We start from the raw sequence: 13886 nt of genomic DNA, 5'->3' as shown, positions 1-13886 counted from the left end.
CGCTCGTGATCTTAAAAATGACATTTTAGAGAGAGCTTTGTTTATTTCTTTGTTATATATATAAATGCACTACAAGAACATTTATCCCTCTTCTTCTGCCTTTTATTTATCTATTATTGTGTATATTTCTCTCCCCCCTTTTCCCATCCTCATCTTTTTTCCCCTCCTTTTCCTCTCTTCTTTTTTTTCTCTTTCCTCTTCTGTAGTGAACCCCAGGAGGAATCTGGCCCACCTTTTGGCAACATCAGGTGGGTCAGAGTCTCGAATTGAGACACTACAAGCACAACTGGGATGGGCCCACCTTCCCGTGGTGTGGACGAGTACCCAGAATCATCTGTCTAGGTGAGTGATGCTTCTGGGTAGCCAAGTGGCCAGACAGAACAACAGAACACAAACATAATACAGAAAAACCTACATCACACACATAACTGGCCCATTGGCAGTGATACGGCTCTTCACAGAGATACGAGGCGGGGCTGAACAGACGTTCTAGGAGCCGCCCTTTACAAAAACACATGTCCACAACAACAACAACAACAACAACAACAACAATAATAATAATAATAATGCGCGATGGCCCAGTGATTACGACACTGGACTACCAGCCTGATGGACCCGGGTTGGAGTACTGCCTTGGTGGAAGCGAACCTGGATCCATCATGCTGGGAGACTGGTATAATAATTGTAATAAATTAGAATAATAATAATAAACAAATTGATAGTAATAAAAATTTAATAAAATAAATAAACATCGTGAAAGTTGCTCCAAGGGACCTACCTACCCCAATGTCGGAGTGGCGGCTAAGGCAGATTGAGGCGCCATCTGGCGTCCGTCGCGAGAACTACCGCTGAACATAGGCCAAAGCTAAACAGGTCCACCTCCATAGATGAATGATATCGCAGAGAAATATTAATCATACTGCATTGAGTATGACGCAGAATAAAATCACTCGCGTTCAGGCCTTAGGCAGTGGGATCGGTTCGAAAAATCAGAGATGGTCTCCAGAGGAAGACAGTGGAGCCAGTGGCACTGTCCCCAGTATGGCTATCACAAGAGAAGGCAAGACCATCCACCCCCACCAACTCGAAATGCTTCCTGAGCAACTGCGCTAGTGATCACCCAGGAAGGGAGAAAACGCTAATGCACGAAGTGAAGCATCGAAATGAATATGTACGTCATGCAAGCATACTACGAAGTAATGAAGCTGGAGACCGATGTAACAACTTACAAGGCGAGACCACATACCAAGTGGCTGGAACGATTCCTGGATGTTCAGGTCACTGAACAGCGAATAGCAGACCAGAGAAGGACCATTGTCACAAAGAGCCTGATTGCTCCTGCAATCTTGGAAATAATCAAGCAGGACGTGAGCGATCAACTACAAAGGATAAAGAATATGGAATCAGAGGAGGAAGAACCTACCACCACTGAACCAGATGAGGAAGAACAAGAAGAAATACAACCCACAGCAGCTGAAGTTGAAAGAGACAAGGTCATGATATCCAGAATAGAGGATGAGTAGAAGAAGGCCCTAACAGAATTCGAAGGAATGTACCCCACAAAGACTCACGTGATACCAAAGCAAAGGCCGAATAGAGCCTTGTGGAGAGTCACAGACCACCTGAATCAGCACATAATACCACATTACTTCGACAACAATGGTGCAACACTGGAGGTCATCCACACAGCCTTGTACTGTGCAGCCGTAGCAGCCACGAGGATTAATGGAAGAGAAGCAAGAGACCAGCAGCAGAAGAACCGAAAACAGAGGGAACCGCCAGATTGGGAAAGAAGACTTCAGCAGAAGATAGAAGAATTAAGAGTCAAGATAGGACAATTGACCCCTCAAGAGAGACAGCGTCCACAGCAAACATGAGACAAAAAAATCAGAGAATAGGAGAGTATTTGAACACATTGAAGCAGAACCTCCTTGTACTCAGCAAGAGACTACGCCGATACAAATAGAGCTCCCAGAAGAGTATAAACAACCGAATCTTCGATGATTACCAAAGTGGCTTCTATAGCAATCTCGGAGAATATGGGAAAGAAGGCAACGGACCATTCGATAAAAAATTATTGGGGAGTTCTGGGGAAACAAATGGAGCAGGGAAGTAAGACATAACAGCCGAGCCACCTGGATAGAACTAGAACGTACAAGAAATGAGAGGGTAGGAGATTCGGGAAGAAGAGGTAAAAGAGACGATCAAGAACTCTCACAACTGGTGAACACCAGGAATAGATAACGTCCACAACTACTGGTACAAGAAGCTCACTTGCACCCACAAGCACCTGGCAGAGCAGTTCACATAAATGATTAGGCAACCAGAGACAATCCCAAAGTTTCTCACTCAAGGAATCACATATCTGAAGCCTAAAGACGAAGATACAAGAAACACAGAGAAAAATAGAGGCCAATCACCTGCCTCCAACAATGTACAAGATCCTGACCAGCTGCATAACCATATCAGACCACTTGGAGAGCCAGAACATAATGGCCGAATAGCAGAAAGGATGCAAGCGGTTGAGCAAAGGATGCATGGAGCAATTATCCATAGATGCCGCGGTTATGGAGCAAGCCTACAAGAAGTGCCGCAACATGTACACAGGCTACATCGATTACCACAAGGCCTTCGACTCCGTGCCTTATAGCTGGCTAATGGCTAATAGAGGCGTTGAACATCTACAAAGTCAATCCGATAGTGACAAACTTCCTAGGAGAAACAATGGCGAAATGGAGTACCACCATTAAGGTCGAAAACATCACAACCAGGCCAATCCCCATCAGGAGAGGAATCTTTTAGGGAGATGCTCTGAGCTCATTATGGTTCTGTCTAGCACTTAACCTGTTACTTACCATGCTCAACAGTAGCAAGTACGGATATAACTTCAAAGGAAGGAAGAACCTGTACAACCTCACCCACCTGATGTACATGGATGACATCAAGCTCTACGCGGAAACCGAGAAGCACCTTCAGCAACTACTCCAGATCATCGAAGAACTCAGCAATGATATTAGGATTGAATTTGGTCTAGACAAATGCGAGACTCACGGATCACTTCAGGGAAAATTAGATTACCGAAACTACCAGCTGCTGAGTGGCAAAGAGATCGAAGCGATGGCAGAGGGAGAGGCCGACAAATACTTGGCGATGATGCAGGCTCAGCAGTTACAGCACAAGGAAATTAAGGCCTGCCTGACCGAAAAATACTATCAGAGACTCAGAAGCCTGCTGAAAGCAAAGCTGAACGGATGGAACACAGTTAAACAATAAACATCTATGCAGTCCCAGTGCTAACATACTCCTTCGGGGTCATAGATTGAACTAACACCGAGCTGGAGGATATCATGAGAAAGACAAGGACAATGATGACCGAGAGTCGCCAACAACCCCGAAATCTGCCATGGAGAGACTCACAATTGCCCTGAAAGAAGGAGGAACGGGCCTGTGTTGTGTTGTTTGCTTTTTAGGAGCATTAGCAACTAAGGCCATATTGCTCCGGGATATGCAGTTGTCATTCCCTGACCTTGCGCATCCTCCGTATTTGGTGGTGACGGGCTCGAACCCCGGTCTAATCAAGAAGCGTGTGCTATGCACTGCTGCTTCTTCCCACCTGGCTACAGAGTAGCCGGAACGGGCCTGATAGACCTCATTGAGCAACTGAAGACAGTGATAGTTAACCTGAAGGATTACTTCCAGAAACACACAGCACCATTCCACCAGGCTATAAGGAAGATGCGAGGAGTCTCCCTCCAATCAAGAGACACAAACGAAGCTAGAAAGATGGGCAGAGAAGACACTCCATGGGAGACACTGCAATCAAGATCACATAGATAAAATTGCTTCCAATGCATGGCTTACGAGCGGGACGCTCTTCCGCGAGACTGAAGGATTCATGCTGGCCATCCAAGACCAGGTAATCAACACCAGGAACTATAGAAAATGCATCGCCAAGGAGCCCGGAGTGTTCGATGACATATGTCGACGATCCAACACATCACTGCGGGATGCAAGGTGATCACGTAGCCTGAGTACACTTATAGACACGACCAGGTAGCCAGGATAATACATCAGAAGCTAGTAAGGAAATACCAGTTGATCGAAGAAAGTACGGTACTACAAGTACGAACCCCAGGCAGTACTACAGACCCCAACTCACAAGTTCTACTGGGATCGCGCCATAATAACGGATAGGACAATCCCGCACAACTGATCGGAGATAACCCTTGTGGACAAGAAGGAAAAGGCTACCTATCTGATTGACATAGCGGTACTCAACACTGGCAACCTGCAGAAACCCCATGGGGAAAAAATCAGGAAGTACACGAACCTAAGACAGGAGATCAAAGAGATGTGGTTTGTGCAACAAGTATTGACCATCTCGATCATCGTGTCAACCACTGGTATGGTACCAAAGACCCTACAAAACAGCCTAGCAGAAATAGGTCTCCCAGCAACCTTCAACGAACTCCAGAAAGTCGCAATCCTGAACACCTGTAGGATAGTCAGAGAGTTCCTCGACCAACAGTAACACCAGACATAACAACAGTCCTGTGTACTTAGTTGTAATACCCGTCACGAGGTGGAATCCCCAATCAGGGAGAAATAATATAAGATAATAATAATAATAATAATAATAATAATAATAATAATAATAATAATAAGCAGATTAAAAATATTACAAAACATTAACTGGACACTTACCGTTAACAGACTTTGATAATCCGGAAATTTTATTTAAAAATAAAATCCATTCGCAGTTCCTTTGACTCGTTTTATCATCTCTAAAATTGCGTATTGGGAACCTGCCAACTAAGCATTGACAACCACTGGGGCCTAAATGTGAACTGCGTAGCACATAGTTCCACCTACGGTTAAACTTCAAAGCTGAAAACGATCTCGTGTTTTTATTCGTTTATTATTGAAAGGATTATTGGAAATAGAGGATGAGTATACTATATGCGGGACCTATTAATAAAAATATTCATTGCGTTGCATTGTTCTTCACAAAATTTCATATAACTCCGTTGACTGTATATTTAGATTTAAAATGCTTAAGGTGCGGCAGTTTCTCAGTGCATACCAACGAGCTGCCCCTGATACATATATAATTAAAAGGATATAAAATGTACTGTTATAGGCTGCGACCAAACCGTCTTGTTTGTGGTATACAAAGAAAGAATTAGCCACAAGTAGACCCTTGCTGTGAAAAAATAAATAAAGGGAATGTGAAAACCATAAAGCTAAACTGCTGACGATTGAGTTAATGGCTGCAGACTCCCCTGAAAGCCGCAGGCCACTTTATAATTACAATTACAATAGCAACTGTCAGGAACAAATTTAGGCGAACCTATTCGCGGCCTGCAATTTTGTTTGCGATATACAAACAAAGAATAGTCACAAGTAGACCGTTTGTGTGAAACACTATCAAGAGATGGTTCGTTTGAAAATAAAGGGTTCCTGAAAACCATAAAACGAAAATGCGGACACTTTAAATAGTGGCTTTTAGTTACAATTTGTGCAGCCAGAAATATTGCCCATTTAATTATTTTGAAAGTTTTGTCTTTTTGAATTTTAGTGATTTATTTTCGCCCCACCTAACAAGTACCACATTAGTTGATTTGACTTTTCGTGTCATGTTTTATTGACATAAATTTATTGAATTCGCGTTTTATAAAATAAAAATTACTACTTTTTCACCTGGGGTTAAACTCACCCCCGGTCACCCCCCCCCCTGGTTTCAACACTGTCTATGAGACACTAAAGGTGTCGATTAAAATGAATGAAGGAGTTCTATTCTCTCATTCCTGTCTTATCTACAAATATAAAATTCAGGGAACAGAAGACTGGATCTCATGAATTTCACGTATAGGGGCGCCTCCGTAGCCAGGTGGGAAGGAGCAGTAGTGCGTAGCACACGCTTCTTGATTAGACCGGGGTTCGAGCCCGTCACCACCAAATACGGAGGATACGGAAAGGTCAGGGAATGGCCACCGCATATCCCCGGAGCAATATGGCCTTAGTTGCTAATGCTCCTAAAAACCAAATAACAACAACAAAAATTCACGTATAGGAAGCGAGTTGTTGAACACTGGAATAAATTGCTTCCCAACCTGGTAGAGACGATGTATTATTATTTTATTATTAACGTACAGGTTAGTGCAATTGCATCGTTTCAGTACATAGCCAACTACTTAAGTAGTTATAAATTGGCATCATTAAGTATATCGCATATTGTGAATACTACCTTCACAACGAATTGCCATGATATCGCACTACTTCGAATAAGTAACGCTTCACCATAGGAGGAGACTATTGTTACTTATTCTCAGCGGATATGATCACCCATACGGTACCGTTTGAAATATGGTATGGGACAAATATCTCCGTTATCCTCATACTATCCCTATTAGACTTAGGAAAGAAAAAAAAAATGTAGGAAGGTAACAGTAGGAGAGGAAGAGGATGAAATGACATCGAAGGAAGAAAGGGACAGTTACTCCTTCAATTCACACCACTCAAAAACTCATAAATTCCTCGAATAAGCAGCGCTTCCCCAGTAGAGAACATTGTTGTTACCTAATCTCGGAAATTCCGTGGCCATCGGGCCTCCCATACGCCACCGTTTTGAAAATGGTATGGGATAAAGATCTCAGCTATCCTCACTATATCCCTATGAGACTGAGCAAAGAAAGAACGAGGTAGGAAAGTGACAGTACGAGAGGAAGAGGGAAAGATGCTGTAGAAGAATGAAAGGGATAGACAGTCCTCACCCTCGCACACAAACTCAAAGCTCCATTCCCGGATTAGGCAATGTGGTGCCTTCATCAGTGGGCAGGTAGGCATCCTGGTTAAACCAGACGTGCTTCCAGTGCTCAGATATTTCTGCAAAATTAAAATCCATCAAGTACTCTATATGGATCCTGCTTTGGAACCACATAGTACTCATTATGGTTCTAAAAAAAAAACGTCCTCGTACTCTCACATTTATGTAACTTCCAACCCAATAGGGTTATTTACTCTCACACAAACACTCTGTGACGGGCCCAGTCCATGTGACCACCAAAGCGGCAGACGCTGGACGGTGGACAACCCTAGAATCCAGGTAGGGCTTGCCCTACCTGGATTCTAGGGTTGTCCACCTCTTTCATTTACCTTTTACTAAAAAAGGCTAACAAAGCTTAGCCACCATGCATGTGGGAGAGAGACCACCTGCCTGCAGCTGACCTGGTCCCTTTCACTCTTAAAACTAAGCTAATCAAGTTATTACTTCCCTCCCCCTAACTCAGACTAATCCTTACCATCTAAGCCACACATATATTTTATTGTCTAGTAATCGAAATAGAGGTGTCGGATAACATGATAGTTGTAAGAAATTTTGTTTACCCAGTTGTAGTAACTCAAGTACCAAAAACCTTCTGACTGCAGCATGCATCAATTGGAGAGCATACTGTGATACCTCCACAGCAGATCCTCCTTTTCTTTCCCCAGCCTGATATTTCCCTTCGTTTAACAGGTATATCAGAATACTCGTCGCTCTAGAGATTGGGGCCGCAAACTGTAAAAATAGTACTTGTTCCCTAGTCAGATGCGGTATTCCCATTGTTTTGTGTACACTAATCCAGATACGCTCAATAGCTGGACAGGAGAAAAATGCGTGTTCCACTCTTTTACGTGCCTTGCAGTATAGACAAGCTACATTCATATGCCCTCGGAACGTGGCCTTTTTCGTCTCCATTGGCAAATGTCCATGCATTATCCTCCAAGCCATGTCTTTCCGTGACTCATACCTATATGATGATGTAGGTTAACGAACATCTGGGTTGTATTCAGTCTCAGACAGCCTTGCAACAACAGCGCTGGTGATACATTTATATCGAACAATTTCCAATATATCTGAGATTTTAAGCTTGCTCCCTATGTCCAGAACCCCTGCCGATAATTCATGTAGATGTCTGATTACCAACTTATAGAATGGCGTTATTATTTCAGCTGCTGGATCAGCATCATCTCTCCCCAGTAGATCTCCCCAAATTATATTTTACCAAGGCGGCCGCTGCATGCGTTCCCCATAGAGCCGGACGGATGTGCTTTAACACATAAGCCCAACTTAACCACTTCAGATGTGGTACTTCCTGCGGAATAACCTCTGCTATGTTACTTCTTGCTGTCTGTTATTCCTGAAAAACTTAAATAGTCTTCGAGTAAGCTTTCTCTCCACACCGTACTTGAATGATGTGATTGATACAATGCTCATCAGAATCGGTGCCAGAATTGTCCACATAATACAAACTCTCCACGAAAAGGATAACATTCCTAGATTCCACTCCGCAATAGCATTCTCCCAAGAACCCAGCAGTTTCCGAGATGTAACTGTAGTACATTTCACAAAGGATACCCCTAGAATAGTTACTGGGCCTACCGAGACCACGAGGCTCCCCTGGCAGATGTAACACACTCTCCATTCCCCATTGTTGACATTTAGTCTTGCTTTTGTTTAATCATAGACCACTAAATAAAATGAAATAGCTAAAAATTTTTCCAGCGCTTTTTGTAGCGAACTGCTGTCTGCTAGAGTTAAGATCACATCATCGCCATGCATTACATATTTGCAGTCCGGATATGGACCAGGAAGATGCGCCCCTCTGATGTTTTCGGAAATATCTACTTCCTTAGTATAGGTTCTAATGCCAAAGAGAACAGTGCAGGACTCCGTGGGCACCCCTGTCTTACCCCCCCCCCGCTCCCGTTTTATTTTATCTGAGCTGTAGCCATTAAACAGTAGAGTGGTGTGTGTGTGTGTCCCTCTGTACAAACTCATAATAGCCATTCTTAGTAGAGAGCCCATTTGAACTACGTGCAGTAAACTATTTAAGTATTCGTGGGAAAGCTTATCAAAGGCACTAGCTAGATCAAGAATAGCCACCACCGGACTGTATCGATTTTGCGTACAGTACCCTTGAAAATCACTCAGAAATGACAGATTTACCATCATGGATCTTGTAGGAATTGCGTACGTTTGATTAGGGCCTGTAATGTGATCTAAACATCTTTTGAGCCGAACGTTGAGCATTTTAGCATACAACTTATAATCAGTGTTAAGTAGCGACACTGGTCTCCAATAACCCACTTCTCTTCCCGTTTTACCTTGTTTTTTAAGAAATACATTTTGGGCTTCTAAAAACCCTTCCGGGACTACCCCTCCCGAAAAAAACTCCGAAAAAATGACAGCCAAAACTGGTCCAATATCCTTCCAGTATTTTTTGTAGCACTCTACTGTTAGTCCATCTGGACCTGGCACTTTGCCTCCTTTCATTTCTCTTAGTGCTGACGACAGCTCATTCAACGAGATAGGTTGGTCCTGCTCTTGTCTGTGTGCTGTCAGAAACCATGGCATTTCCCAGCTTGTTGGTCCTCTAAATGCTGAGTGCATTTGCTTGTAGACGTGTGTGAAATGCTTAATAATGTCGACAGCCTTTCCATATTTGGTGAATAAGACTGCTGTCTTTATTTAATCTATTAAACTGATTAAAAAAGAGAGCTGATGACTTGTCTGCTTTTTTATAACATATGCCATTTGGACCGTTACATCTTCTGCCTGTCTCTCCAAGAGCGATAGTGTTTCGTTTTGCACTTCTCTTTCTCCAACTTCATCCTTACAATATTTTAAAAGTCTTCACACTTCATATTTCTTAATTCCCTCCTGCTTGCCATGTTTTTTCCCCTCCGTAATTCTTGAAAAGCTATCTTGATTGCCTGCTTATAAATTACCCAACTTTCCGCTGTCCAATACTTAGCATTTTTCAAGTCATGTGTTAGTTTCTTAATGTTGTGCGGGTCACCTTGTAAGAGTGCCGATTTTAACCTCCAAGTACCCTTTCCCTGTTCTACTGTGATGCCTAGCGGCAAATCCATCATAACTAATTTATGGTCCGTTATAGAACGGATTCCGGAGATGTTGATGTGTCTTACCCTTGTCGCCTTTTCTGCCACCTCGCTCGGGTTATACATCTGGTCAATACGGGTTCCTACGGTTCCCCTAGACCAGGTAGCTCCGTGACTTATACGGTATTTCAATGTCATATACGTCTACCAGATCATACTTTGAACACAAACTGCTAAGCTCAGAGAGCCCCCAGTGCTCTTTGTAGGGTCACCCGTGCCTGTCTTGTCTAAGGCTGGGTCTGAAACACAATTCCAGTCTCCTCCCCAAATAATCGTTCCAACGCCGACATAAAAAACTTGTAAACTGTTGAAAGTACGAACCCGTTCAGGAGCGGTGTTTGGCGCATACACATTGATCGGACTTATTGTTTGTGCACCCAGCCACCAGTCAATGCAGATTATTCTGCCATCAACATCTCTTTGGAGATTACAGAACTTTCCTGTAATCGGTGGTAAAACTATAATACCTACCCTGGCATTCCATGCTCCAAAGCTCCAGAAACTCAAGCATTTTAATCTATTCTGAAAATTATGTGAAAAATACTGAAAAAATGACTTTCTTGAATAAATTAAATTTTCACTCCTAGTACTAACATGCTCCTCCAAACATTATGTTGAGCCTGCCCTTGGGTAAAATCCCGTATGTTCCAAGTGCCAATATTTACCATATTTGCGCAATTCGCCTTGTCTTGCAAGTTTCACTTATTGTGTTAGAGATATGCTTAGAGCGTATCTCTTGCCAAGTTCTTGTTCATGCTCAGACATCCATGAAATTCGTGAATTACGTAACTGCTGAAGTATTTCCAATAATGTTAGCCCCACCAAATTTCCGAAAAATATGTCCCTCAACATAAATTGAATTTTACCTACTTTACCTTCCCGTTTGTAATCTAACATTATTCTGGGTTTCCCCAGCCGCTGCTTCCACTCTGTTAATTTTTCATTTAAAGCTTCCAGTCCTACTGATATATACTTCTTTAGATGCTCAACTACTAATAACTTCTCCCTATCTTCCCCCAATGCCCCTTCTAATTCAGTCATCCGAGCTTAACTCATTCATATCTTGTATGATACTTTTCCCCTGTTCTACAATTTGCACCTTTCTTTTTCCCTCTCCCCCTAAACTCCCATCAACTATATCCCCCCCCTTTTCTTATCTCTCGCTGACTCCTCTGTTTCCATTAGATCAGAAGTAACCCGTGCCGGTTTGGAAGCCCCTTTGCCTCCTATTTCAGTTATTGAATTACCTTGCTCTTCTAGAATTGCCTTTTTATTCATTCCCTGTGGTTTTAAGACTGCCATACTGTTTGGCTCCCTTAAACTTCCCTCATTCTCCAGTACCTCCCCTCCTTTCATGACATCTGCTTAAGAATAACTGTAGTCACAGGCAGAGGCGAAAGTGGTTCTTAAACTGCTTCTATTGGAATGAGCAGTAGCCTGGAAAGCAGGTTGCTGCAGATTTCCAGGATTGCTGGGTGTCACAGTGAAACGAGTCAAAGCAACGAGTCGGATATTGTTGGGATATCAGAGACGTGGTGTCACACAGATATAAGCAATGCAGAATTGGAATTTGGGGGAGTACAATGTGTACAGAAAGGATAGACAGGGCAGGAAGGTAGGAGGGGTTATGCTGTTAGTTAAGAAACACGAAATCTAAGGAGTGCATCCAATTGACATTGGTAGACAATGTAATATTGAGTCAGTGTTGTGGAAAGCGCTGGAAAATGTAAAATAAAAGTATGTGATGTATGCCTAAAGAATCTGATGAGTACAATGAGCAATTCTGCAGATAAACAGAGTGGGCTGGTAAATCTGAATGTCTTATAATGGGTGATTTTAACTTTCCAGATATTTACTATTTACTTGCGGGTTGCTCCCTCGCAAGACTTTTGTGGATTTATTGGATGACTTTTCTACAGCAAAATGTTCAACAGGCAACCAGAGGAAGTGATACTCTTGATCTGATTATTGGCATAGGAACGCCTTGGCATTGGGGCAGGTGCCAAGGACGTCACAGACAGGCCAAATCAGTACAGTGCCAAGCTATTTCGACACCCGAGGCTAGCTGACGAAATGGCACCCCTGGATGATGTCGAATCACGATGACAGTACAAGGAGGGTGAAAATTAATTTTCACACGGCGATTCAAGCCTGCATGCATCCTTACATCTGAGTACATACTACATAGCATCATAGATCTATTTGCTGTCCAGAATGTAACTTTGAAGGGACCAATCAGGCGATCGCTTCATCAGGGCGTGCTCGAATTCATAGCAGTTCGCAATTCGCGCATTGTGTACAAACTGAATAAGTTGTGTTTCTGATTGCTATATGAACAGGTAATCGTGAATATTGTGATTTATAATTTAAATAAAACAATAAAGGCCAAATTAATTTTAGACATGCCACCAAAAAAAAAAAAAAAAAAGTGTACATCAATACCGTGTAGTAAGACTGCATAAAGAGAAAATTAGAAAAACATTCGGCTAGTTTACAAAACTGGCTTATAAATAAGCCACTTCAAACCTGAAAGTAACGAAGAAAACGATGCCACTGAAATGGAAGTCCAAGAAAAGCTCAAACACTTGAAGTTATTTTAAAAGAATCAGAAAGTGTGGACAATAACCAACAACGGTTGGCAGAAGAAAATGATGGCAGCAATAATATTAACATGCAACATGTAAGTCTGAATTTTAATGATCTCACCACATGGAACTTTAATACCCACAAAAACAAATCTCTTATGGTGCAACACGGTCCCGAACATATAGTCTTAAATACGTATCCTGTTACTAATGGCCGATGTTTCAATAATTCGTGGAAATACAAAAATGAAGGCATTGAAAAAAAACAAAGAGAGAAAATGGTTATTTTATTGCAAAAACAAAGATGCAATATATGGTTTTCCGTGCCTCTTATTTGTATCTGGCACAAATAATGTTCCATTTTGCAGCTCAGATGGATTTAAGGATTGTAAACATCTAAATCCAAACATTCTTTTTCATGAGAATTCATTACAACACAAACAATTTCACAAAATGGAAATTGTTAGAAGAGGATCTTCAAAAAGGTGGACTAATTGACGACGCTGCACAAGCAGCTCTTAGAAGCGAAATTTCGAAATGGCGTCATATATTGAAATGTATATTGATCTGTGCTGAAAATAATTTGGCATTTGGTGGACATGCTAGTAATATCGATACCGAAGAAAACAATTGTGGCGTATTTTTAAACTTAATAAGATTTAACAGCCAATTTGACGTTGGTATGAAAAATGCTCTGGAATCGCATATTAAACACCACACTATTTATCTTCAGAAATTCAGAATGAATTTATTAATTTGTTAGCAACAAAGAAGTGAAATAACTTAAAATAACAAAAGGGAGCTTCAAAAATGCTTAGCTCCATATCATGCAATTGACAAAGCTCTATCAAGCAAAAGCGAACAATCCCAGAACACTGATATTTTGAAGATACACGAAATTTAGATGCTGAAAATATTCAGCAACAGTGAAAACGTTCTTGCCAGTTGTGCTTAGCAGCAATGAAAAGAAAAACAATTAAATAAAAGTACATTATCTGACATACATGTTTCACAGTTCGTAAGCTAAGATGTTTGTTCAGTTATTACTATTTTTAATAAAAATTAAGTTTCCGATGTTAAAAAAAATGATGTATTTTTGTTAGCTTTTGGAAAGTAACCCCCCCTTTTTATATTGGTTCTTAGTCTTGTATGGTTTCACACAACACGAGATTCTATAGGAACCAAACTACCGGGTTATATGAGGGTTACCTGTACTGCATATGAGTAGCTAAAGAGAAACGTACCAACTGTGTCGTATTACACTCAGGGAAGTGAAGAGTGAAAAAGAGCTGAGGGTAATTGTACAGTCAGATATGAAGTCGCTGAGCAGTGCAGGCTGGCTGCCAGAGCAGATCA

The sequence above is a fragment of the Mastigoproctus giganteus genome, chromosome 8 (genome assembly GCF_048544385.1).
Source record: "Mastigoproctus giganteus isolate SK-2022 chromosome 8, ASM4854438v1, whole genome shotgun sequence".
NCBI classification, from domain to species: domain Eukaryota; kingdom Metazoa; phylum Arthropoda; class Arachnida; order Uropygi; family Thelyphonidae; genus Mastigoproctus; species Mastigoproctus giganteus.
Note: the sequence above shows the minus strand (reverse complement) of the source record.